The 24953-nt window shown below is 38.6% G+C and overlaps 1 long non-coding RNA gene across 1 annotated transcript; it reads right to left on the bottom strand.

Moving 5' to 3' along the window:
* Window positions 1-11204: 11204 nt before the first annotated feature.
* Window positions 11205-24318, bottom strand: LOC140612168 (uncharacterized). The gene is made up of 4 exons (XR_012013512.1): window positions 24196-24318; window positions 23250-23316; window positions 12964-13098; window positions 11205-12818 (listed from the first exon to the last, which is right to left on the bottom strand). It is a non-coding gene; the product is annotated as an uncharacterized lncRNA (long non-coding RNA).
* Between the last annotated feature and the right edge of the window lie 635 nt (window positions 24319-24953).

Genomic DNA, 24953 nt, shown 5'->3' with positions numbered 1-24953 from the left:
TCTATAATACATATTAAGGACTCACATGCACTTGCTTATTTCTGTTTACTTTATAAACACAGTCCATACAAACACATTTCTATGTGTCTTCCTTCTTTCCTTCCTTTTTTTTTTTTATTTTTCCCATTTGCAAAGCTATTTTCACATTCTCTAAGAAAATGTCCACTATAGATCACTGGAGAAAGAAAACATACAACTTTTACCTAGTTAGTTCCTGTTTTAAATTATTGAATTGCATTGAATGTAAAACGAAGATGTATCTGAGATACTGTTCAAGGCAGACCTACTCAGCATTTAACTTATCACCTTTTAAAGGGGTTGCCAAAAAAGATGTTGTCTTTTGACAAAATAGCCTTCTTCCTTATTTGTTACACTCAATCTCTACAAAAAATTATTACCTCAACTTTTCCTTGTTTTTCTTTCATTTTAAACACTTTACCTGCTCATGTTCTTCAATTTGGGGTTTATTTGACTTCTATGGCAAAGAAAATGACCCTTTCTTACATTAAATCCTGAGGTTGGCAATGTAAGTTAACAAATGCATTTCCAAGCACTTCAGGAGGGACACATGAATCACAACAATAAACATTTGAGCCTTAAACACTGACTCTTATTTTTCTTGTTTTTAGATTCAACACTGTTATGGCAAATAAAAGCCCAGGCCCTTGGTACCAAAATTAGTATTAGAAGGAATTCATTGTAAGAAAAGTGCCCTCGTGAGTAAGTACATAGGGTTAGTCCAATACTGTTCCAAAAGGAAATCTTGCTTTGCATTCTAGCAAACACAAAAATATCCCACAAAGGAGGCAGACATCATCTTCTATCATCCCACCCTAAATGAAAGAAAGAAAGCAAGCTGAAAATTGTTAGAAGAGTTGATTTCACTACATGTTTATGTTAATAGGGTATTTGACTTTTGAATGCTTCATAAACCTTGTTATGCTCTGTGCTATTTGAGGGAGTAAAACAGCTGGAATGCTGCCAGAAGCCTTAATTGGAATCAGCTTAGCAGGGGCTGACAAGGTTTCCTAGTGTTTAGTTTCAAACTTATTATAAAAATGCAAAATTATGTGCCATTTATTTTCTATTCCTCTTTGGTTTATGCCTGTAAAGGTAAGACTTAGCTGCATTAGGAAATAAACTCATTTTTCCCTTGTCTGCCCTAGGCTAGTGCTCTGAATCCAGCAGCATGGGTATTGTTTTTGCTAATTAGCTATGGCCTCACTTCCGATGCAGCAGAGAATGTCACAGAGATCCTTCCCCCATGCATTTTGATTATTGGCTAAATGATCACTCAACTGGCCAACCCATGGTTGAGTTACTGAGCTATGTGGTCAATCTGTCACCAATGTGGTGGGCAAGGCCACAGAAATATGGTCAAAATCACTCTGGGGGGCTCTTAGTTTTCTCCTACCAAAGGGTCATATTTGCTCTTGGTCAAATATCACAGTCAGGCTTTTTGGTTTTATTTCAAGCCATGAGAAATAGATGAGTTTTATGCTTTCTGCCAATTTTTAGGGAATTAAATTCTTTTTATTTTGTTTTTTAGTTGGGCTTTTCAGTTTCAATTGGCTCCAGTGTTTCAACCTGTCTATATTGCTTATTATACTCTTGTCTGGCATTGGAAAAAATAATTTAGTTCCTTAAAAAGAATGAAGTGCCTCTATGTGCTAATGACACCAACACATATATAAAACATAATTCATGTCTTGAGATTATTAATCTGTTTGGGATGCAACAGAAGTTTGAACAAATAATTTAGAATTAATAATGATGAGGTTCTGATTCAAAATGTTGTCTGGTTAGCTGACCCAGAGGCAGCCTACCCTAGCTGTTTGCAAAAATATCCATGAAGGCATAGAAAAAGGATTAAAAACTCAACCTAGGTGTTTTCTTGTTCCACACTGGAATTCATAACTCCATCCTAAAAACAAGTTAAAAGCCAAAAAGACTAAAAAGTCAACAACTTCTAGATTCATAAAAGAAAGGTGCAGACTAAGGGTAATCCACTGTCATCCATGACTGGAAAGACAAACAGGTGAATATGGGTGTCATGGCTTACTAGAGCAGAGACTCACAAGCAGAAGCCACCTTGGAAACCAAGACCTGGGTAGAAAGCCTGAACTGTAACTGGTGATTGCTAGAGGCTCAGTGTAGATACCCCTGGGAGTCAAAAACTCAAGGGGGGATCCTGTCACCGGTGGGCCCTCACAATATTGTGAGATTTACCTCCAGAAACTCGACCAGGTTCCCAGAGTAAATATCCAGGAAAAAAATTCTGTTTCTAGCAGAGGAAGGGGTAAAAGGAATTTTGAAATACAGCAGAGTACTCTGTTCTTAAGTCCTGCCTGTAGGGCAGACTAGTTGACCAGAGCCTAACCTGCTGGGGTGTTTTCAGAGCCTGGCTGACCTGGGGAAGGAAAATACCCAACTCTAGCTTACTCTCACCATCCTGTCCCACCTAAGGGAAAAAGAAAAAACTGAGAAACACTTGTGTTGTCCATAGTCCAGAGGTACAGGCTCACTAGAAAACCTTTCATATCCCTGGACAACTCTTGACCTCCCCTGCACCTCACTACCATATCACTAAAGGACTATCCTAAGCAGTTCATTTTTACCCAGTACATCCTATCTGGTTATCAAGAAAAGATGGTAAGGCAAATAGCAAAATGAGACATCAGAACCAGACTTGGCAGGGACATTGGGATTATCAGACTGGGAATTTAAAACAACTATGATTAATATGCCAAGGGCTCTAATGGGTAAAGTCGTGTGCAAGAACAGATGGGCAGTGTGAGGAGAGAGATAAGAATCTTAAGAAAGAAACAAAAAGAAATGCTAGAGATCAACAACACTGACAGAAATGAAGAATTCCATCTCTGATGGGATCATTAGTAGGATGGGCACAGCTTGATCACTCTCCTTCCAGTCAGGGTTTTGCTGCACCAGGCCTCAGCACGGGGGAACATGACTTCTGCATTGCAAAATCCAATGACCTCTTCTTGGCTTTCATTTGACCCGGGGCATCCAGTAACATTTTATACTGCAATGTTCATTCCTGCTGTCCTGCTACATGTTCTTCATTTGGCTTTCAGGACACTGTGTTCCCTTCCCACCACTTCATCACCCCTTCCCATTCTTCTTTTCTGGTTCCTACAACCTTTTCCTATCTCTTAATGTTGGTATGCCCCACAGCCCTTGGTCCTCTTCTCTCCACTATTTCTATTTATTATTCCCAACTTCATCCAGTTTTGTGGCTCAAGATACCATCTATGTTCTGACATGTCTCCAAAGCTTACACTCCAACTGAACATCCTACTGCACGCCAGTCTCCTCTATCCAATTTAGGTCAATGGTGGAAGGGGTGACATGGAGCATCTGTATTTCACGTAATTGTTCAAAGGTACAGACTGATAGAAGTTCCACCATCTGTAAATGAGGAAGTCAGAAGGTCGTGCACCACATCTTATGCTTCATTCCAGAAGTGAGATGCATCACAGGAACACTCGAATGTCCTCACATACCTACCTGCAAGAGGCTTGGGAATATCCATGGGTAAGCATGTGATATACTGCTACATCAGACTATAGGTGATACTCTATTTATAAGAAAGAAAGTGTGTGTGTGTACACATTTATAAAATATATATATATATAATCTATATATTTATAGACAGATATAGGCAATAGAATTATGTTTTCATTTATGCTTTGTCTTTTTCTGCATTTTCTATTTTTCATAATGAACATTTATTGCCTTTGCAATAATAAAAATGTTAATTTTGATTCTACAACTAAAAGCAAATGCGGGGGCCAGAGTTTGGCAGTCCTCTGTACAACATTAGGCCTTAATGAAAGGGATAAGGAAGATGAGGGCACGGAGATGGAAAGACAATGGACACAGGGCTGGAGAAGATTTACCAGGGAAGGAAATGTGGAAGATATTTGTGGAGAAAATTTTAAGAGAAAAAAACTAATTTGCAGAAGAATTCCTAAGTGCCATGGGGGAGGAAACTAGGAAGTGGATTTGGGACTGCTGGCCCAGCTTTGCTGGGTATGGCTTGGCTCCTGTGAGAGGGGAGGAGTGGTAAATGTAAAGAAGTGATTCACAGATGTGAAGAAGCAGAGATAAAAAGAAAACGGTGGCCATGCAAATGGGGCTGCAGCGGTGGACAGAGATTATATTGTGTAGAAGGTGAAATGTACTGAGCTGTTATCCTAAGCAGATAAGCCTATGAAAGAAGCTGGTCTGGGCTGTAACCTCAGTATTATTAAGGAATGTATAAGTGTACACACATGTTTCTAGCTCCAAGAGATAAAACAGGTAATCGTATAAAGTGCTATAGACTTAGAGGAAAAGCTACATAAGTGATTGTAAGACAGATTGGTTTTAGGATGGTGATACCTGGATATGACAGAGGGTGATGCAAATGTCACTTGAATTTATAAGACGAGATTTGATACCGATTCTTTTCTTGGTGGCAGAAGGAGTGGCTCTTTCTGTCATACCCAAGGTAGAAGCTGTGTACTGATACTGGCAGCCTGAAGTTGAGGTGAGGGCCACGTCTTGATGCAAAGAAGATGGATCCCACTGTCCAATACAGGGCAGTATATTTGATTCTGAAATTGGCATCTATTGATTCTCGGATAAATCTATTCATATTACTTGAATTTATGAATGTATTTTTTAAATAATCCAACAGACCTTGAACAATCGCTAACACGAGGACACACCATGATCAGGAAAATGTCCTCTGCATTTGGCAATTTAAGGACAATTGGTCACTGTCTCCAGAAGAGTTTCAGAAGATTAATGTGATGAAAGCCACTTTGATAGGTTGGCTGAGGAGTAAATCTGAGGAGAGGATATAGGAAAAAACTAGTGTGCACAGCTCTTTTAAGAGGCTTCACTTCAAAGGGACTAAGGGATATCTCTTCATTAAGGGAATGTGCAAGTGTGTATTTTTTTTTTTTGTATGTACACATGGAAAGAGTTAAAAGACTTCCACATCAGGTATGTATTTCTCACATTAATTTTATCAAAATTTTTTTAAATTTTATTTTATTTATGATAGTCACACAGAGAGAGAGAGAGAGGCAGAGACATAGGCAGAGACATAGGCAGAGGGAGAAGCAGGCTCCATGCACCGGGAGCCCGACGTGGGATTCGATCCCGGGTCTCCAGGATCGCGCCCTGGGCCAAAGGCAGGCGCTAAACCGCTGCGCCACCCAGGGATCCCTCACATTAACTTTAAATATTTGTGTAAGTTGAACAGTTGTTCCTTTTGGCCCTTTAGAATTTTGTAGATGTAGAAAATGTAGATTTGTCTTTAAACGGTGGAAGCTAACCTAAGGTTAGAAGTGTCTTGGAAACTAAGGCAAGACCAAGCAATCTTCAAATTTATATTCATTCTTTAATTATTTTTCAACATGTCATTTATAAAGAGAAATAACACAGTTGAAGGAATCCAAATAAGAGGGGGTCTGCTGGTAACAGCACTTTTCTTTAGAAGCATTTTGTCTCTGGCCCACAATTTTGCACTTGGGCCAAGAAGGGCAGAGCTGCAGCTAACTCCATACCTTCTTGACTAACTCTCAATTGTTCTACCTTGAGCATGTGTCTTAAGGGTTCCACCTTCACCCCAAGTGCCTACAGAGCAGTCCTTCCAAAAACAGAGTCATGTTCCTTAGAGACTTCCTGGCAGATACATTTTTCCCATCTCATTAAACTACCTGTGAATTTTAGCTCCCTCCTCTAAATTAGCTTTCTGAGTATCTGACCAGCTCCTGCCCCCCAACATATGCCCCTCACCCCCAATGCAGTTTTGCTCACAATCTCCAAACTTTAGATTGTTGGATTTTGGTTGATTAACTCTTTGTTAAACACATACTCCTTTATTCATCTACCCTGTTAGCAAATCCTCTGGTTTCATATTTTGCAGGAAGTTTTAAGATGAGATGATGAACTGACTGAGCAAGAGGCATGGCTAGGCAGTCGTAAAATACAAGATCTACTGATTTCAGCCACTTTGCTTACAGTACTTACAACCAGGCTCTAGATGAGTGATTAAGCTACTATCACCAGTACATGGAGAGACTCTATGGCAAACATGAGGAATAATTCAGCAGTCAAACACTGATAGTGAACAGGAGGAGAAATACCTTCAAATTATTCTGGCTATAAAAAAATCAAGGGAATGAAACAAACCAGAGAGTCCAGACAGGATAAGCATGTGGAAATTATTTTCTTTTTCCTCTGAAAAACCGTATTGTTGTTTTTGCCCTTTTAAAGAGTATAAGCTAAAGGCCCCTTACTAAGACCTCGACCTGACATTGCCATTAAAGAAATGGATTATAAAAGAGCAGAAAACGCCAGCCCTGGAGGTTCTGTGAAAATACTGGTCATGGGGAATAGGAATTGGAAAGCAAAGACTGTTCGTGCCGAATTTATCTTCTCCGGTGCAAAGGCTTTCTGCTTCCTCTCCCCCTCAAGCCCATGGGTGGAAGCAATGAAATTCACTGACATAACTGGGCCAGTTGCTTTTTATTTCAAGTATGCTGTGAGGAATACTTGAAAGCAATCATCTGTGCTCAGTAATTGGCTGATAAAGCTCAATATCCTCAGCAATTACAGTCACTGTTCATTCAGGAAATCCTCCATACATCATTTGAAAGCAGGGCAAAATTGTAAATTATTCTAATACCAACCTGTGTAACACAAGTAGAACATACTGTTATAGTGTGGGGAATAGCTTTAGATGCCAAATGGAAATTCTAGTCAGAGAACACACAGGTCACTGCAGTTTCAAGGGGAACCGTGACGGACAGGAGTTTGGGGAGGACAGATGGACGCAGTGAATGTGGGTTAGTCCCAAAGCAAACTGGCCTGCAGGAGAGGTCACCCAGGAATGAGATGTTGAGGGCCACGGTGAGATTTACAAAAAGAACAAACCACCACAGATACCCGACCCAAGATTCAGACTCCAGAAGTGGTGAACTGAATATGCCTGGAAAGAACATGATTGAGATGCGGAGAGCAGATTGCTAGAGTGACACAAACGAAACAGTAAGTGACTAGGTGTCTCTTAAGAAGAGCCAACTGAGTGTGTGGGTACAAAGCACAAGAATGAGAAGCGCTTAATTTCTCATTATGCATTTAGTGCAGAATAGTTAAAGCTGGGTCGTATCAAGGTCAACTCTGATTTTTCAACTTACAAGTCAAGTGTCTAAGGCATGAGAAGCTAAGAGACTTGTCCAAGTTAATACTACTAGCAACTGGTAGAGTTGAAAGGAAAACTCTAGTCCTGAAATTCAGTCATCTTTTCAACATAATGTGTGGCTTTCCTTCTCAGTGTTTTCCTACTCAGTGTGATTATTATTTCGTAGATATTAATCAGGTTTGTGGTCACCAGACCTGTTTTATGGGTCTACATTTTAGTATGTTCCTTGTCCACTTCTTCCTAGGACTATCCAATCAGTTAAATAGTCCATCAAAGATCCCTGCTTGTTAAAATATTATGAACAAGATTTTGTCCCTGCTGGACCCTCTTGTCTTTGGATAATTACTGTCTTTTGCTCTCTGCTATTCAGGGAGTCAGTCTCACCAGGAATTACTCGGCGTCTAACCCCCACCGTCATCATACCTGACCTTCATAGGGGTGATGCATGGAGCTTTGTGGAGCTACTTGTGTTTCTTCCCTAAGATATTTCTAGGCGAATTAATGAAGAGAATGTTCTTTGGACCCTCCAGTAATGTGTGTGTGTGTGTGTGTGTGTGTAGGGATGATTTAGCAGGACATATCCACTCCTATATTTTTATCTTCCTAAGTTTGGGTTTCCTCTTCTATCTCTATATAGGGACGATCTGGCCTCTCAATCAAATTACATTTAACCTACTGTTAAGTCCAGGTTTTGGTCAACCAACCGAGAAAAAAAGTATTACAACTAGTGACACAGTCCAACATGTTAAATCCAGAACCTCTAGTAAGTGCTCACATATCACTAAATTCTTTTTCACATATCAATAAATCTGATGACTAAATATTCTGTCCTCCTAGATCAAACTTCCTTAGAATCCATTCCCATATGTATTTCCTGGGTTCATGCCAAAAATAATTAATGAGATAAATAAACAATAGAGGTTAACAAAGGTTTGCAATTCTCTTGGTGCATAAACTATTTCTCTCCATATTTGTCTTTGAACTTCTCACCCTGAAGCATACTGATATCTGATCCTAGCTGTGGGAAAATGGGGTGCCTAGAGTGAGTCTTGAGAAGAGTAAGCCTCTACTTGGAAGACAACTGCTCCAAGAGGGGTTGCAATGTTGTCTTTAAGAAGGTACTGGTGTTTTTAAAACTCAGGAGGGCAGCTTCTACTGCCAAGGGAGGATGAAAGATCCCGTATTCTCTGCTTTCTCTCAGTCCATTTGTCAATTTTGAGTGTAAGATCATTATGAGGAATAAGTGTGTTTTTTATGTGTGTATATATCTGCCTTACCAGATTAAGTTTTTTGAGTGCTGAGATTATATATAATTCAGCTGTGAATCAGTGTCTGGCAGATAGAAGGCACTAAATAAATGTTGATGGAATAATGACACTGAAGAGGTCTATTGACTTCTAAGTGCTTTGGCAAATATCCACTGTTTATTATTCTGGAAATGTATAAATGTCCACTTTTATAAGTCTGCTATGGCTCTCACTAATCTTTTCCCCTCTACCTCCTTGACTCTCTCTTTTTCTCTTTTACATGGGTCACTGATCCGTGGTGCTGTACAGAGACATTTCTAGTCTATTCTATGACTAGAAGGAAATAACTTACAGAATGAGTGTCAATTTGGGGAAAAAAGGTGTCCCCAAATGGGAAGACATTATTGCTTATTTTCTATTTTGGAACATCAAGACATCCACTGGCTTCAGGAAAACAAGCCGTGTTCCTTGGCACTCCTGTGATATGTTTGCCACAGTGCCTTAGGTCCATGACCAGCCAGAATGGATGATGGCTGTATCTGAATTCTTTATGGAGTTCAAAGGCTTCCTTATAATCCCACTAGAAATCTCCAATAGTAGCAAGTATTGCAGACTCCAGGAATTTAATTTTGACAAGCGCCTCTAAGCCTTTGGTGACATGTCTGTGAGAGAACCTGGGAAGCTATTGCCCTTGGTGGGTCAAGTGGAGTCCCACTCACAGGGAGTTCTGGAGTCTGTTAAATTGGGAAAAATTTAGCAAATGAATTCTGAGACACTGTAGAGAGATGAAATCTTCAATAAAGAGTCTTGGAAGGAAATCACTCAGGTCAAATAGAAGGGATGAGGCAGGAATAAGAAAAAGAAGACACCAGTTCTTTTTTTTATTTTTTATTTTTATTTTTTTAAATTATTTATTTATTTATTTATGATAGTCACACACACAGAGAGAGAGAGAGAGGCAGAGACACAGGCAGAGGGAGAAGCAGGCTCCATGCACCGGGAGCCCGACGTGGGACTCGATCCAGGGTCTCCCGGATCACGCCCTGGGCCAAAGGCAGGCGCCAAACTGCTGCACCACCCAGGGATCCCAGAAGACACCAGTTCTGGTCCCATTCTGTCTTTCCCATCTGCCAGTAGGGAACTGGGGACATCCCCCTGAATCAGGAGCAGGTCTTGAAATGGTTTTCTGCTACAGAAATGTAAGAGGATGTTTTAGGGAGGTTTCTAGAAAATATTTATTTTCTCCCTAACAAGAAGGAGAAAGCTCTAATCTTGACTCTCCAGCCAGCTTCTTTCTCCTACCCCTTTTCCCTTTTCCTCTCTTCAGATGTGGTCATGGTACTTGGACCTATAGCAGCCACTGCAAAATCATGAGGTAACATGTTTAAGAAATAAAAAAAATTACTAAAGATGATAAACAGGAGGATGTGAAGAATCTGGATCATGTTAAGCTACTATTCAGTAATAATAGCTTAACTCTGACGATCATTTTCCTACACCTAAAGAGAGTGTTTTTTTTAAATCTAAAAAAAAAATCAATAAATATGGTATGCTATTTGATCTACTTGCAGGATCTTAGGAAAATATTCAATTTCCCTGGACCTCAGTTTCCTGAACTATAAAATGGAAATAATGAGTTCCTCACAAATATAAATCAAGTAAGATATGCAGGTAAAGATGCTAGATGAATATAAATTTCTTCCCAAGAGAAATAAGTGTACTCTGCATAAAAATACTGCATTTCAGAACATGAGATTTTTTTTTTTAATGAGAGAGTGACATTCACATTTAGAAAGCAGGAACTCATGAGACAGTAATTATTATATTCATTCTTTCCAAAGATTCACTTATTAATCTTTAGCAAATTATTTAACCTCTCTAACCTATTCTTTCACATGGGTCAGATTAGAGATGTAATGCTTCTCCTACCTGAGGAATGGGGCTGTTCTGAATATTGAAGCTGGCAAAATATTGAAAACTGAAAGGAAAATACTGTGATATGTAAATGTATAATGTTAATATATTATTAATATAATATATATTTGTATATGAGACTAGCATGTCCCTTTTTACACCTTACATGGAGTTCAAATACTGAACAATTATTTAACAATTTATCCCTTCAAAAGAAACTGTTCACCAGGGATTATTTTTATCTGTACATTTTCAAATATCTATTCTCAGGCAGATGAGGGGGTCAGATTATTTTAAATTTCATGATATGTTATCATTTTATTTTTTAAAGAATTATTATTTTTGTGTTTAGTATTAATAAAATAATAATCATATTTATTATTTTAAAATTACTACCTTGTGGCCCAGGCAGTCCTTAGGAAAAATTGGAAGAATGTATGAATAGAGAAAACTCTGAAGATACTTTACAGAATAAAACATAACAGCAATGTTTTCCTTGCAAATTTGTTTTTTATTGTAACAGCAATTGGGAAAAAAAGAAATCAGATTTGTTTTGAAAAAAAATTCTATTTTGTAAGTATTAAGAACTGTCCAAAGTGTTATTTTATGTGGGAAAATTATTAGTTATCTCTGTCTTCCTGAGACTGGAAGAAGAGGAGATATAGGGATGCACACATGCATGCACAGATAGACACCTACACGGATAGATGTGTATTTATGCATATGCATATGCTTCTACATATACATTAAAGCATTTTTTTAAAAGATTTTATTTATTTATTCATGAGGGATACACAGAGAGAGGCAGAGACATAGAGCCACCCAGGTGCCCCACATTAAAGCATTCGGGTCTTTAATAAGTAAGATTCTGTTGCTGAAGTTTGAGAGATTGTTATGGCATCAATTAGCTAATTAGATATCCAGATATTTGGTTGGTTTAGAAGTTGAGGTGACCTTTTTAAGTTTGTTTGACCATTTTGTAGAGCATTATTGCATGTCTACCATTTGTACAAAATCCTGGATGATGTTATATCCATGTACAAGGGGCTGTAATCCTTTAATATAATTAGTGTTATTTTCAGTCTGGGCTGACAAAGTTCTAACGGCAACTGAAGCTCCCTCTCTCTCTCATCTTCCCCCAAGCAGTGTCCTTTCCAGATAGAGATGTCTTTCCAGATTTAGCCGCCCTTTCTTCTAACAGAGCTGACAGCCCCTGCTCTGACCATAAATGTTATTTTTAAACCTTCCTTTGCTTACTGTTACACGTTTTGATAAGGTCTTGACCACTAGGACAATTACTGGTTGCTGCTGCCTGTCTGTATTCCTATCAGACTGTTTCTAGTAAAGTTTCTACTTTTCTTATTACCTTCCTGTCTGCCTTGCACTCCGGAAGCTTTGTCATTATTAGAGCAAGAACTTAGCTTAGGCAGAAAAACTTATCCTCTCCAAAATCCAATCAAATTCAATCCCTAAAATATGATGATTACCACTGTTATAAGGACCACCAGAAAACAACTAAAAAATTACAAATTAGAATTCAGACTTTCCAGGGGTACCTGGGTGGCTCAGTCAGCTGAGCGTCTGCCTTCGGCTGGGGTCATGTTCCTGGGGTGCTGGGATCCAGCCCCATATTGGGCTCCCTGCTCAGTGGGGAGTCTGCTTCTTCCTGTCACTCTCCTTTCTTTCAAGTAAATCAATAAAATATTTTTAAAAATTCAAACTCTCCGTTTGACACCAGTTAACTCATGGTACTGGCCTATTGTCTTCCTACTGGGGGGAAAAACCAATCAAACAGGGAGAAGCATCTGACCCCAATGTGATCTAGGTCATTAGGTCAGAATGCTATGCTTCATTTTTCTTGTAAGTCTTGTTAGTTTCTTTGATGGTTCCCAGCTCCTGGGTTTTCCATTCTGATTCCATTCCGGCCCCCAAACCAACCAAGTCAGGGCTTGAAGAACACAGGTGCAGTCAGCCAGCAACAAGCACTCTGAAAACTCATGCAGAAAGGGTCCTTAGTTCTGATGTTTGAGCCTTCCCCGAAAAGTAGAGGTACAGATCAAGGAATGTTCACATTGCACATAGCAATGAGCTGCTCTGTTTTTAAGCTTTACTTTCTTTAAATTGGGAAGTGTGGTTTGAACTCCGTTCTTACACATTTTCCAACCTCTCTTACCTTTATGGATCATACTGATCTTCGGCAGTCCCAAGACCTCTTGACTGAAGAAAGGAAAGCCCAATGAATGTGGAGGAGTAATAATGCAGTTTAAATGCTGATGTAAATTTTCAAGTTTGGCATCTTTTAAAGTCTATTCCTCTCACTTCCCCTGGCAGGGGATTATCCTGGGCAACCCCCATCAATGCTGAGTGGAGTGACGCACAGATAGCTCATCAACATTAATGGGTGAATAAACCTTACAGTTTGTGAAGTACTGTAAAACCTATTAGAGAAGGGTGAATTGGTTAATGTATGTGCTAGGTTCTGAATCTACCTGAATCAAACCTCTTAATGGACTACTTATTTTATGCTTTGTGCCAATAAATAATTAAGTCTCAGCGTGAGCACCCTCAAGCAAAACCAATTACCGATTAGTGGTGTTTGGGAAATGACGTCAAGTATTCTGTCCATGTCCACCTCAGAAATGTCTCTGTAGTCATCTTCAAAACAATTCCAAACAGAAATGATGGAATTCTCTTTATTAATGGAACTGAGAGGGACAGCTGGAAAAAAACCAAGTTTAGATGTGCAGTATTAATTTTTACAACGGAAGGCAGTTTGTATAAGAAGCAACAACGAGGCCACATATTAGTGATTATTGCTGCTAATTTTGTGGTTTATGGAGCTTGGTTTTAATTTTTATATCCTATCCAATGAAGCATGGTAGATATTCATATAAGTTACTTTGCGTGAGACTTATTACAAGGCAGGCATAATTTCTTAGTAACAAACTACTTGGGTCCACCAAGAAAATTATGATCAAGATTTCTAAACTCTAAGAAAAAAAAGACACTATTTTCTTTTTTTATTTTCTCCATCAGTGGCAACAGGAGGCAAATTTCTATAATGTACATGTGACTTTTTTTTCCCACTTCAGTGCTATTGTGTTGCAATTATACTATCCCTAGTTGGAATAGCACTGGCCATTTTTCCAAGGCCAGTTGTAAAAAAAAATGCAATATTATTGAGACAACTTTCCTTTCAGGAAATTAGCTTCTGCCTAAAATGTGCTACTACCATTTTTAACACAAGCTTTCTTAAGAGCTCTGGATATTAATAGCTGAGATTAAAACTGATTTCTTATAAAAGAAAATTGTTCCAGAGTTGATATAATTTTCTCAGGGAGTGGGAGAGTCTCTTTAACAAGACATGCAGAAAACAAATGTATGATTTCTTTTTGTTTGATGAATGGATCTTGGTTTAAGTATCGTTTCTATTAGCCAAAAGTGTCCCTAAAGAGATTAGTAAGGTTCCTGGCTTCTCCCTTCTTCTCTTGAAACTCACCCAGGAATAATACACAGAATAAGAAATTGAAACAAAGATTCCATGTTCTATGAACCTTGGAGACATCTGTAACCCCAATTCACAGTATGCAAGGAGAGAAAACTGATGATAAAGAAAGAGGAAATGACTGAGGGAGACGGATGAAGGCCAACCCTAAATGTCTGCAGAGGGAGACACTGATGGGCAGCTAGTCTATTTACCCTATGGAATGCTGAAAGGCTTCTGGAATCAGAGGCACTAGATTAGAGCCTGTAGGGAAGGAGAGATTGCCAACACTGCTTGTTGCAGTGTAGGTCTAAGGAATCTTCTATTCCCTGGGATCCCACTCCCACTGAGTGGTTGGCGCCCCCCTAGACGCCTCAGTAAATGTTCTTTTTGATTATAGGAATTTCAGAAAGACAGCAGAGCAAACAGCAGAAATGAAAACTTTAAGCACATAATGCAAGCAGATTCCTTGGAACTGATGGGTGCTCACTCTCTGGTAGAGAGGCCTCTCCAGATGCCAGTAAGATAAATGAAAATAAAACGCACCAGTGTTCATCATGAAACTTAAAAATATGCAGAGAAACAATGATCCTCAAAAAAAAAAAAAAAAAAACACCCCAAGACAGTAACAGTAAAAGCAAACACATGAAGAAACAGACTTTGCAATACAAAAGCACTGCAAGCCCACTCAAAAAGTAATGGACAAACCAGAAAGAAAGTATTTGCAATTCATACCACAAAGAATTAATATTCTTAATATATGAAGAGCTCTTAAAAGTCAAAAAGAAAAAGCCCAACTATACTATAATACAAAAATGATCAATGTCTAAACAGAAAGAGGACAGAAAGGAAAATGCAAAATACTACTTACAATATGAAGAAAGGCTCAACTTCATTCATAGCAAGAGATGCAAATTAAAATTAAAATGAGATCTTTTTAAAATCTAGCAGGTTAGCAAACAGAAAAACTTTACAACTCAACTTGGAAAAGCTTGAGGGAGCTTTGATTGGTGTATAGTTGGTACAACATTTATAGAGGGACAACAGTATCAAAATTATATATGAATATACATGATGGTACAGTACTCATTGGTTCAATGGCAATATATCCTACAGATATATTTGCATACTGGTTCACAGTTTGGAACCACAAAAAATGAGCAAAAAATTGAAGCGTAAGTTATGAGTAAATAAATACATTATTGCCGTTAAATGGAATACTATACAGCCACCAAAACAATGTGTGCTTATATGGAAACGTCTTCAAGATTAAATTATCCCTGAATAATCAAGGAGCAGACACCTGTGCAATGTGTTCTCTTTTGTATTAAAAAAGAAAATAAAAGATAAACTAATGTTTGCATTTACATTAACTGCAAAAATATATACGGAGCTATTAAAAGTGACTAACTTCCTAGGTCAGTGAGGGTTTTTTGCTTATTGTTTGCAAATGTTTTTGTAACCTTTGGTCATTTAAATTGTTTGAAAGTACTTTTGGAATACAATAAAGCAAAATTTAAAAGTTAGTGTTTTTTTTCAACAGTCTTTTCCTGATTGTAAAAGCAACCTATTTGTTCAATATTTTCTTTTTATTATAAATAAATTTATGCCACCTACTACCTTGGGTGACCACCAATCTATTCTCTGAATCCAGGAGTTTTTTTTCTCTTTTTGATTGCACATACGAGAGATCAAGCGTATTTGTCTGTCTTTATTTGGCTTATTTCACTTAGCATAATGCCCTTTGGGTCCACTCATGTTATTGCAAGTGACAAGATTTCATTATTTTTCATGGCCAAAAAAGGGTGGGGATACTAGCCCCTTATTAGATATATAATTTGCAAATATTTTCTCCTATTCAGTTGGTTGTCATTTAATTTTTCTAGTGGTTTCCTTTGCTGTGCAGAAGCTATCTTGTATCATATAGCCCCACTTATTTATTTTTGCTTTTGTCGATTTGCTTTTGGTATCAGATTCAATAAATCATCATTATGACCTATGCCGAGGATCTTACCTTCTGTATTTTCTTCTGGGAGTTTTGTGGTTTCAGATCTTACATTCAAGACTTTAATCCACTTCGAGTTAATTTTTGTGTATGTATAAGATAGTGGTTGAGTTTCATTTATTTGCATGTGGCTGTCCAGTTTTTCCAATAGCATTTATTGAAGAGACTGTCCTTTCCTCATTGTCATAAATTAATTGACCATATGTGTGTGGGCTCTCTATTCTATTTTATTTCTGGGCTCTCTATTCTGATCTATTGATCTAAATGTCTATTTTTATGCTAATATCATAATAACTATAGCTTTGTAATATAGTTTATCTAAGGGAGAGTGATATCTCCAGTTTTATTCTTCTTTCTCAAGGTTGCTTTGGCTATTCAGGGTGTTTTGTGGTTGTATTCAAATTTTAGGGTTAATATTTCAATTTCTTTGAAAAATATACCATTGGAGTTTTGACAGGAATTGCATGAAGTCTGTCAATTACCTTGGATATTTTAAATTGACATTTTAACAACAGTAATTCTTCCAATTCATAAGCATGGAGTATCTTTTCATTTATTTGTGTCTTCTTCGATTTCTTTCATTAATGTTAAAGTTTGTGTTCTTTAACTCTCAAAATTTAGTTATTTAGACCTGATCTGCTTTTGGAATCTATTCAAATGTATTGATATATATAAAACTTTTACTTTGAAGAAGAAGTAGGAGTTGGGTTGGGGGAATGGTATGACATCTATTGGCTGTCACTTCCCTTGGCTGGGGTTGAGTTTGATGGAGATAGGGTGGGAGAAACACAGTGTTTTTAATAAACCAAACAGCTCAGGTTCCAACTGGAGATTCCAATCAGCCATACTATTAAAATTATACCTCCAGCTTGGAATCCGTATATTTTCTTTGTAGCTAATAATCAAGGTAATTTTTTTCCAGCTTTATCCTCCATGGGTGCATTTAAAAAAAAATGATAGGTGATTTGTGTTAATTCCCAAATATAAAATTGTACTGTAATATTAAATATACTTTTCAAAGTGCAGGTATCTCTCCTCCCAACGCTCCCAATACCGAAATGACCTGTCTTCCATGTGTATATTGTTCACCATCCCCCTGTACCCCTACCTCATTTTAAGAATAACTGAGTCATAGGCAAAACCCAAAAGAATCCTGCCCATAGTCAGCTTTGGGAAACTCTAGATCCAAGCATTACAAGAAGGGCAACTTCATTCAAGAGTTTTGTAGTGTCTACTCTACCATGGGCACCAGCGTCACTTCGGCAAACGGAGTGCCATCTGATGGCTTTGAGAACACAAGCACTTGGCACCTTTGCAATGCACAAGGGCCTTCTGAGCATGGCCACTATCTGCGGTGGGGATGGCGGGGGTACCTCACTGGGGAGGATCACTCCTGAGGGGAGAGTCGTCACAAGTCAGAGCTAGAGCCCTGGGGTGGATGCTGAAAACACTGTGCTGTGTCACAAGAGGGGCTAATTGCTGAGAAAGCATGTGAGACAACACTTGTATTCACAGAGAACGAGGAGGGAGGTTGATTTCAGTGAGCAGGTGGCTCTGACTCTGCATAGAAAGATAAGGGCAGGAAAATGTAAATTAATGTAATCCTCCCCATTCTTCACTTGTATGCTCAAACTGGCAATATCTGGGGAGAGGTAATGTGTGTTTAAGAATGGAAAAAATGGAGACAACATGAATGACCCATCCTAGAGAACTGGTTAAATATGTTATGTATCCATGATAATTTATGCAGCCTCAAGTGTGTTCTGTTGGGATTCTTTTATTATGTAGAATGTTCTTAACATATTCTTAACACATTTCTCTGTCATTTATGGCTCTCTGGTTACAGCAACACCAGTAACAATGACAAAAGAATAGAATAAATAAAGAATAGAATAGAATAAAGATTCTAAGAAAACTTAAGTGAAAAAGGACATTTATTGGTAAAATATGGAGAAGCCTATGTAATTCAAGGAAAACTTTAGGAAGAGCAGAAAGCAGGGATGCTGAAGGGCTCTCAAGACTAGAAACCAGTGAACTTCTTTTCAATCTGTTACTGTCACAAGAATTCATTTTTAACCCCTTTACAATCTCATTTGTTCCAGGAATAGTATTTCTTTCCTTAATTCCTATCCCAGGCAAATTCTTAGCTAGAGGAAGACAGGATCTTCTAAAGCTGTATACAAGAGGAAAAGTAGAAGGGTCAATTCTCAAAAGAAAATTGGGGCACTGATCATAGAAGGAAGTGTGTTCATGTGTGTTTTATCAGTTTTCCTGGTTAAAATGCCATTGCTACTGGCCTAGCTATGTGACCTTTGCAATGTATTATTCAGGGTTCTCCCAAGAAATAGTATGTGTATATATATATATATATATATATATATATATATAGAGAGAGAGAGAGAGAGAGAGAGAGAGAGAGAGAATGAGGCCAGCTCAAGCGATTATGAGGGCTGGCAAGTCTAAAATCTGCAGTGGGCCAACAGACTGAAGGCCCAGCCAGGAGTCAATGTTGCAGTTCAAGTCCCAAGCCCACTCACAGGTGGAATTCCTCCTTGCTCAGGAGAGGTCAGTCTTTTGTTCTATTCAGGCTTTCAACCAATTGGATGATGAGGCCCATACACATCATTCAGGGCAATCTGCTTTATTCAGAGGTCACTCATTTAAATATTAACCACACCCCAAAACACCCTCACAGAAACAGAAGGGATAATCACACATCTGGGCACCATGACTCAACCAGGTTGATCCATAAAATTAACAATCACAGGCAAATTACTTAAATTCTCTGTTTCTTCCATCCCTCACCTGTAGAATTGTGATCATAGTAACACTAATCTCTCAAAGCTGTTAACATTATTAGATGAAATATTAAATATAGAGCACTTAGAATAAGGACTCAATAGCTCCATAAAAATTTGAAGTCGTGAGTAGCTATTGTTATTCTGTAATGAAGAATACCTTTTGCAATCAGAAAATAAATGCTTTTGGTGGCAGTGTTGGGACTTTCTTCAATGTTTACGGTTCTTGAAGTTTGGGTGGAAAATTTAGTTTGCAATGATTTGGACCTAAGAGAAACTTGGGAACAAGCAATACAGTATCACAAATATGCACTTTTTAAAAATTTTTTTTTGTTTATGATAGTCACAGAGAGAGAGAGAGGCAGAGACACAGGCAGAGGGAGAAGCAGGCTCCATGCACCAGGAGCCCGATGTGGGATTTGATCCCGGGTCTCCAGGATCGCGCCCTGGGCCAAAGGCAGGCACCAAACGACTGAGCCACCCAGGGATCCCCAAATATGCACATTTAACCAAGGCTTATAGGAGTCATGAGACTTGTCTCTCTCACTGCAATGTTTCATGATCCTCCCCTGGCATAAGCTCTGAGCAGTCCAAGAGCCAACCATGTTCCTGATAATAGGAGGATGTAGGGCAGGTGTCAGAAGCACCACTGCAAAATTTGCCCCTAATTCAAATACTTTTGTATTCATGAGAATCTTCATCTTCTTTATGAACTGCTGGCATTTACAATTCCTTTTTAAAGGATGGCATTTGCCCAAGGCCACTGATCTGGATACTTATTGCATAAAGGAATTTGTCCTCCTAACCGGTATTAATAGAACAAACAAAGGCCACAATTACATAGATCCTACAATCAAATAGGATAAAATAAAGTTAAAACATTCTGAAATGTTAGGCTATTCCTGAGCGGTTTTGCTTAATCAACAGGGACAGACAGGCTGGGAGATGTCTGTAGTATTGCTCATACTCAGAGAGTCAAGGTAGGGGAATAGTCAATAGGTTAATTTCTGTGTCAGGTTCCATCTATGAAATCAGTAGCTCCAGCACGGATTTCTCAATTGTGACTGATTATTGCCCTATCTAAGCTTTCCCAAAATTTATTTTTATTTTTTAAAGATATATTTATTTATATTAGTGGGGGTGGGGCAGTGGGCAAGGGCCAGAATCCCAAGCAGGCTCCAGGCCAAGCTCAGAGGCCAACACAGGGCTTGATCTTCCTGACTCCGAGATCATGATCCCAGCTGAAACCAAGAGTTGGACACTCAACTGACTGAGCCACCCTGGAGCCCCTTCCCAATTTATTTTTAAAATAAAGCCTCTGGGTTTAGGCTTTTCTAATCTTTCCTCTATGGAAAGAATAGTAGATTGTACTTGCCCTCTTCACCTTCCTCACCTCCCTTTCTGTGCTCCAAGCCCTCCAGTCAGGTGTTCACAAACGTGCACCATTGAAACCACTCTTTTCAAGGTCAGAAATCTTACTCAGCTTATGAGCACTATTTTCTTTACCACTATCTTCTATTTGAAATGTTTATCTCCCATACTATGATACTGCACTCTCCGTGTGCTGCCTTTATCTCCCTGGACACTCTCTCCATCATATTTTTTGCCTCTACTTGATCCACCTGGCCATGATGGAGAACCCTAGACTCAGCCTCTACCCTTCTTTAGCCTTGCTGCATGCTGTCTTTTCAATCTCATCCAGTCTCATGGCTTTTGGATGCAAACTCTATGCTGAGTCTCAGATTTTACCACCATCTCCTCTGTTCCCCTCAAGCTTGAACCATATGCCTAAGCACCCATGGACATCTCCACTGAGCGTTGTACGAAGCCATGCAGCTGAGCTGGCATGAGGCCAAGCACCAGCACAATGTATCTTTGTCCCTCTCAATTCGTTTCCACATTTCAGCCTCATCATCTTCAAGTGTGTTAATCTCCCCTTCTTAAACATGTCTGTGCTGCCCCATTGCAATCAATACAGATTCCAAACTCTATCCCATGATATCAGTGGCCTGACCCCAAAGTCCTCTCTGACTCCACCTCCATCACATCCCCTTGACACACTCCAGCCAACCGACATTCCTTCTGATTCACAAATGCACTAAGTTCATTAAAAAGACAGCTCTATTTCCTCTAATACTGACAACACTTCTGATACCATATGTGTGGGCTTTCCACATAAAGCAAATCTGATACAAACTACTTAGAGTGTGTGCAGACCTCACATTTTAAGGCTCAGTACCACAAGGCTGTCCCCAGTTCAGAAATAATAGTAAGTCCAGGTCTCCTGGACTTCTGACTGATAGACTGTTAATCAGGGGTTCCCACAATGCCTTCTTCCTGTTGGATAATTTGCTAAAATGGCTCACTGAACTCAGGAAAACACTTTAGTATTACTAGTTTATTATAAGGGATATGACTCAGGAGCAGCCAAATGGGCATGTGGGAAGGGGTACAGAGTTTCCATAGCCTCTCAGGGTACAGCACCCTCCCAGCACCATGATGGGTCCACCTACCTGGAAGCTCCCTGAACCCCTTTGTTCTGGGTTTTTATGGTGGTTATGTGATGTAGGCATAATTGGTTAATTCATTGGCCACTGGGGTTGAACTCAACCTTCGACTCCTCTCCCCTCCCTGGAGCTCAGGGCTGAGAGTTGCAGCACCCTCATCACAGGATTGGTTCCTCTGGCAACTAGACCCATGCTCAAAGAGTCAGGTCTTTAACATAAATGCTGGTATGGTCGAAAGCAACTTATTATGAGTAATAACAGATGTGCTTCTGACCCCTATCACTGAGGAAATTCTAAGGGTTTTAGGATCTCTGTGCCAGGTACTGGAGACAAAGACTAGATATATATTTATTATTATATTACCATTTCACACTCTTTCTTTCCTCTTCCTTTGCAAAGTCCCTGGGACTTTGAATTTGTTCCTTTTTTGGAAACTCTCCCCTCTGGCTTTTATATGCCTGACTGGTCAGAAATGCCATCCCAGGACAATCCATCAAAGACTGGATTCATAGTCCAAGTACCCTCTGTGATACCACTCTTCTTTATTTAGTCAAGAAAATCATCAATATCAGAAATAAGTTATGCAGCATATTTATTATTCATAGTCTCTTATTATTTATACCTAATTAATTATATCACTTTATATTACATTATATTAATTATATATTATTATCTGCTGCTCCCCCTATTGACAAAATATAAGCTCTACCAACTGTGTTAGTTTCCTAGGGCTACAGTAACAAAGCATCACAAAATGAGTGGCTTAAAACAGTAGAAATCCATTCTTTCACCGTTCTGGAGATTAGAACCCTGAAATCAACATGTCTATAAGGCCATGCTCCCTCTGGAGGCTCCAGGGAAGAATCCTTCCTTGCCCCTTCTGCTTTGGCTGGTGGCTGGCAATCCTTGGCTGTAGCTTCTGCCTGCCTTCCTATGGGCATCTTCCCTCTGTGTTTGTCTCCAAATCTCTCTCTCTTTATAAGCACACCAGTCAGTGGATTTAGGACTCACCCCAATCCAGTATGACCTCATCTCAACTTGATTACAGCTACAAAGATTCTATTTCCAAACAAGGTCCTAATCACAGGTATCGAGGGTTAGGACCTAAACATAGGTTTCGCAGGGACATAATTCAACCATGCACTGCTGTGTGGTAAGCACTATGTCAGGTGCCTCGACTGTAGTAATTGTTCAATAAATATTGCTGACTGACGGACTGATGGACTGCATAGAACACTTGCTCCCAATCTGTCCACCTACATCAGTGCTGTGTGTAAGAAGTATAGAGTGAGGAAATGCAGGGATTTTAACTATGTGTTGAGATGTTCTGAATGCATGAATCTACATCAGGCAATCTACATATAGCTTAAAACACTATATATTGTTTCTGGTTGCTATTACTCTTACTTTTGGTCATGGATCCTTTTCTGTGGGTTATTATTCTTTCTGCTACTGTACATTTTTTGTACACTTCAGGATCCCAGATCAGACTCTGTCTGGGTCTCAATGACACACAGCTAGACTTTAAACATCAAACTAAATTACTATTTATGAAGTCACTTCCTTTATCGCCCCAATCGTTGCTTGTTTTCCTCATTTCTACACCACCTTGCTTTTCCTCCACTGTTTTACACTGGTGTGATTTCAAACTGTGGACTTTGCTTTACTTGTTTTCTTCATGTTGTTTTTTTCCTCCCCCAGCCTTCTCAGCATTACTTAGGCTCTCGTTGCAGCCTATTTTGCTGACACAGACACACAGATCCCCTACTACCTTACACCCCCTTGGGAATTCACAGTGCATGCATGGATGTTAAATCAACCCATCAACTTGCATTGCAGCATTTAAAAAGTATCTTGTTAGATATTTGAAAAAAAAAATCTAGGCAAAGAAAACATTACAGTGTTGACTGTGTTTAGATTCTAAAGGTGAGATTGTGGTAGATTTCAACTCTTTCTTTCACAAATCTTTTAAAGTATGATTTCTATCATCTGGTTGCAGCTGCATAATGTCCAGTCCCAGAACAACACATCAACGTACCTGTTTCGATCATGTCACATAAATGAAAATAACTTACCGAGACCTAACTCTGTCCCATCCAATTTATTGGTGAGTTGATGGTGTTTAATTTAAACTGTCAACAACTAAAAAAAAAATAAAAATAAAAAAATAAACTGTCAACAACTTGGATGTTGCACTATTATCCCCATTTAACAGAATATGAAAGGAAATTTTGAAAGACTATGTAATTTTAACAAATCTCACACAGCTAGGTAGCAGTGGAATTAGGACTTGGAACAAGCTCTGTCAGTCCCCAAAGTCCATTTATTTCCATTTAGCATGCCCTCTTCATTCAGCAGCAAGTTTTAAGGAAGTACAGAATTTACACTGACTTTAAATAATGTGTATATAATATATCCAATGAATATTTAATAGATGGGTGTACTTGTATTCACTCTGAAATAAAGAGATGATGAATATTCTGATATCACTAGACTGTCTTTTCAAACATTTATCTATGTTTTCTGCCACAAGGGGTTCAAACCCATCATTTTGCCCAACTTGTCTTTTGTATGTGAACTTACAGGCTGAGCCAAACTGCAATCTCCAGCTCCCATGGCCACCCCGCTCTGTCCCTTTGCTACCCCACTGCACCTTACTAAATGGTTCTGCCCCAAGACTCATCAAATTCCTAATTTTTGTGTCACTCAGACAGAATTTGAACTTCAAAGCTCTACTTTTTAAGTTGCCTGGTCCGCTGCAGATACCTCCTCTCAAGTTTCTAAAATCCCATCATATTTTCTTTTTTTTTTTTTTAATTTATTTTTTATTTATTTATTTTTTTCCCATCATATTTTCTGCATGAACTGCCTACCTGGGACTTGAAAAGTGGCTTTTTCATTTAATTATTCATTTTTAAAAAAATATAGGAGCATGTGACTCTTAATTACAGTGGGAGTATTATTAATATATTGGTATCTCAAAGGCCTCCCCCCAAAGCATGATTAATTAGAGTTTAGGACCTTGGACAGTGGTGAGCCCATGGTGGCAGGGGAAGGCCAGCTACAATTTCTTTTCTTTCTTTCTTTCTTTCTTTCTTTCTTTCTTTCTTTCTTTCTTTCTTTCTTTCTTTCTTTTCTTTCTTTTCTTACTTTTCTTTCCTTCTTTCCTTCTTTCTTTCCTTCTTTCCTTCTTTCGTTTTTTCTCAGCCTGGACAGACTATGGCATCTTTGTGTCTTCAGTGTCCCAGCATGCTGCCTAGAAAATAGCAAGTGGTCAATAATATTCATTGAATTTAACTCAATTAGGACACTTTTGTGGAAAAGGTGAATTTCCAGAGCAGTTTGAATAATACAGAAGATTTGATAGGCTTTTAGAAAAAGAATGACATACTGAGCACATTCCTCTTTTCTAGTGTGCTTTAAAAAGGGATAAAAAGGGCAGCTGGGGGTGGAGGAATAAGGTAGAAGTAAGTGCCTGGATGCAAAACTAAATAACATACACTTTAAATTGCCATTTGGAGAATTATAGAAACTCCCTTTTCTACAATAATTCAGTCATATCATTTCAATTTTGCCTTTAGAACAATCTTGCTGGATGCCTAAATTTATGTTTTCATCTTAAGGAATTTCAAATGGAAATATTGCATCCTATGAGCTGAGAGATAAAATTCAAGAATATATCTCTAAGAGAATGCATTATTTTATTCACATTAAGTAGAAATCACAGTTCTTTAGATAGCATCTATCCTATGATATAAGAGTGCAGAAAAAAATCAAAC

Source organism: Canis lupus, chromosome 1 (assembly GCF_048164855.1).
Source record: "Canis lupus baileyi chromosome 1, mCanLup2.hap1, whole genome shotgun sequence".
Lineage (NCBI taxonomy): Eukaryota > Metazoa > Chordata > Mammalia > Carnivora > Canidae > Canis > Canis lupus.
Note: the sequence above shows the minus strand (reverse complement) of the source record. Positions and strands in the feature narration are given on the sequence as shown.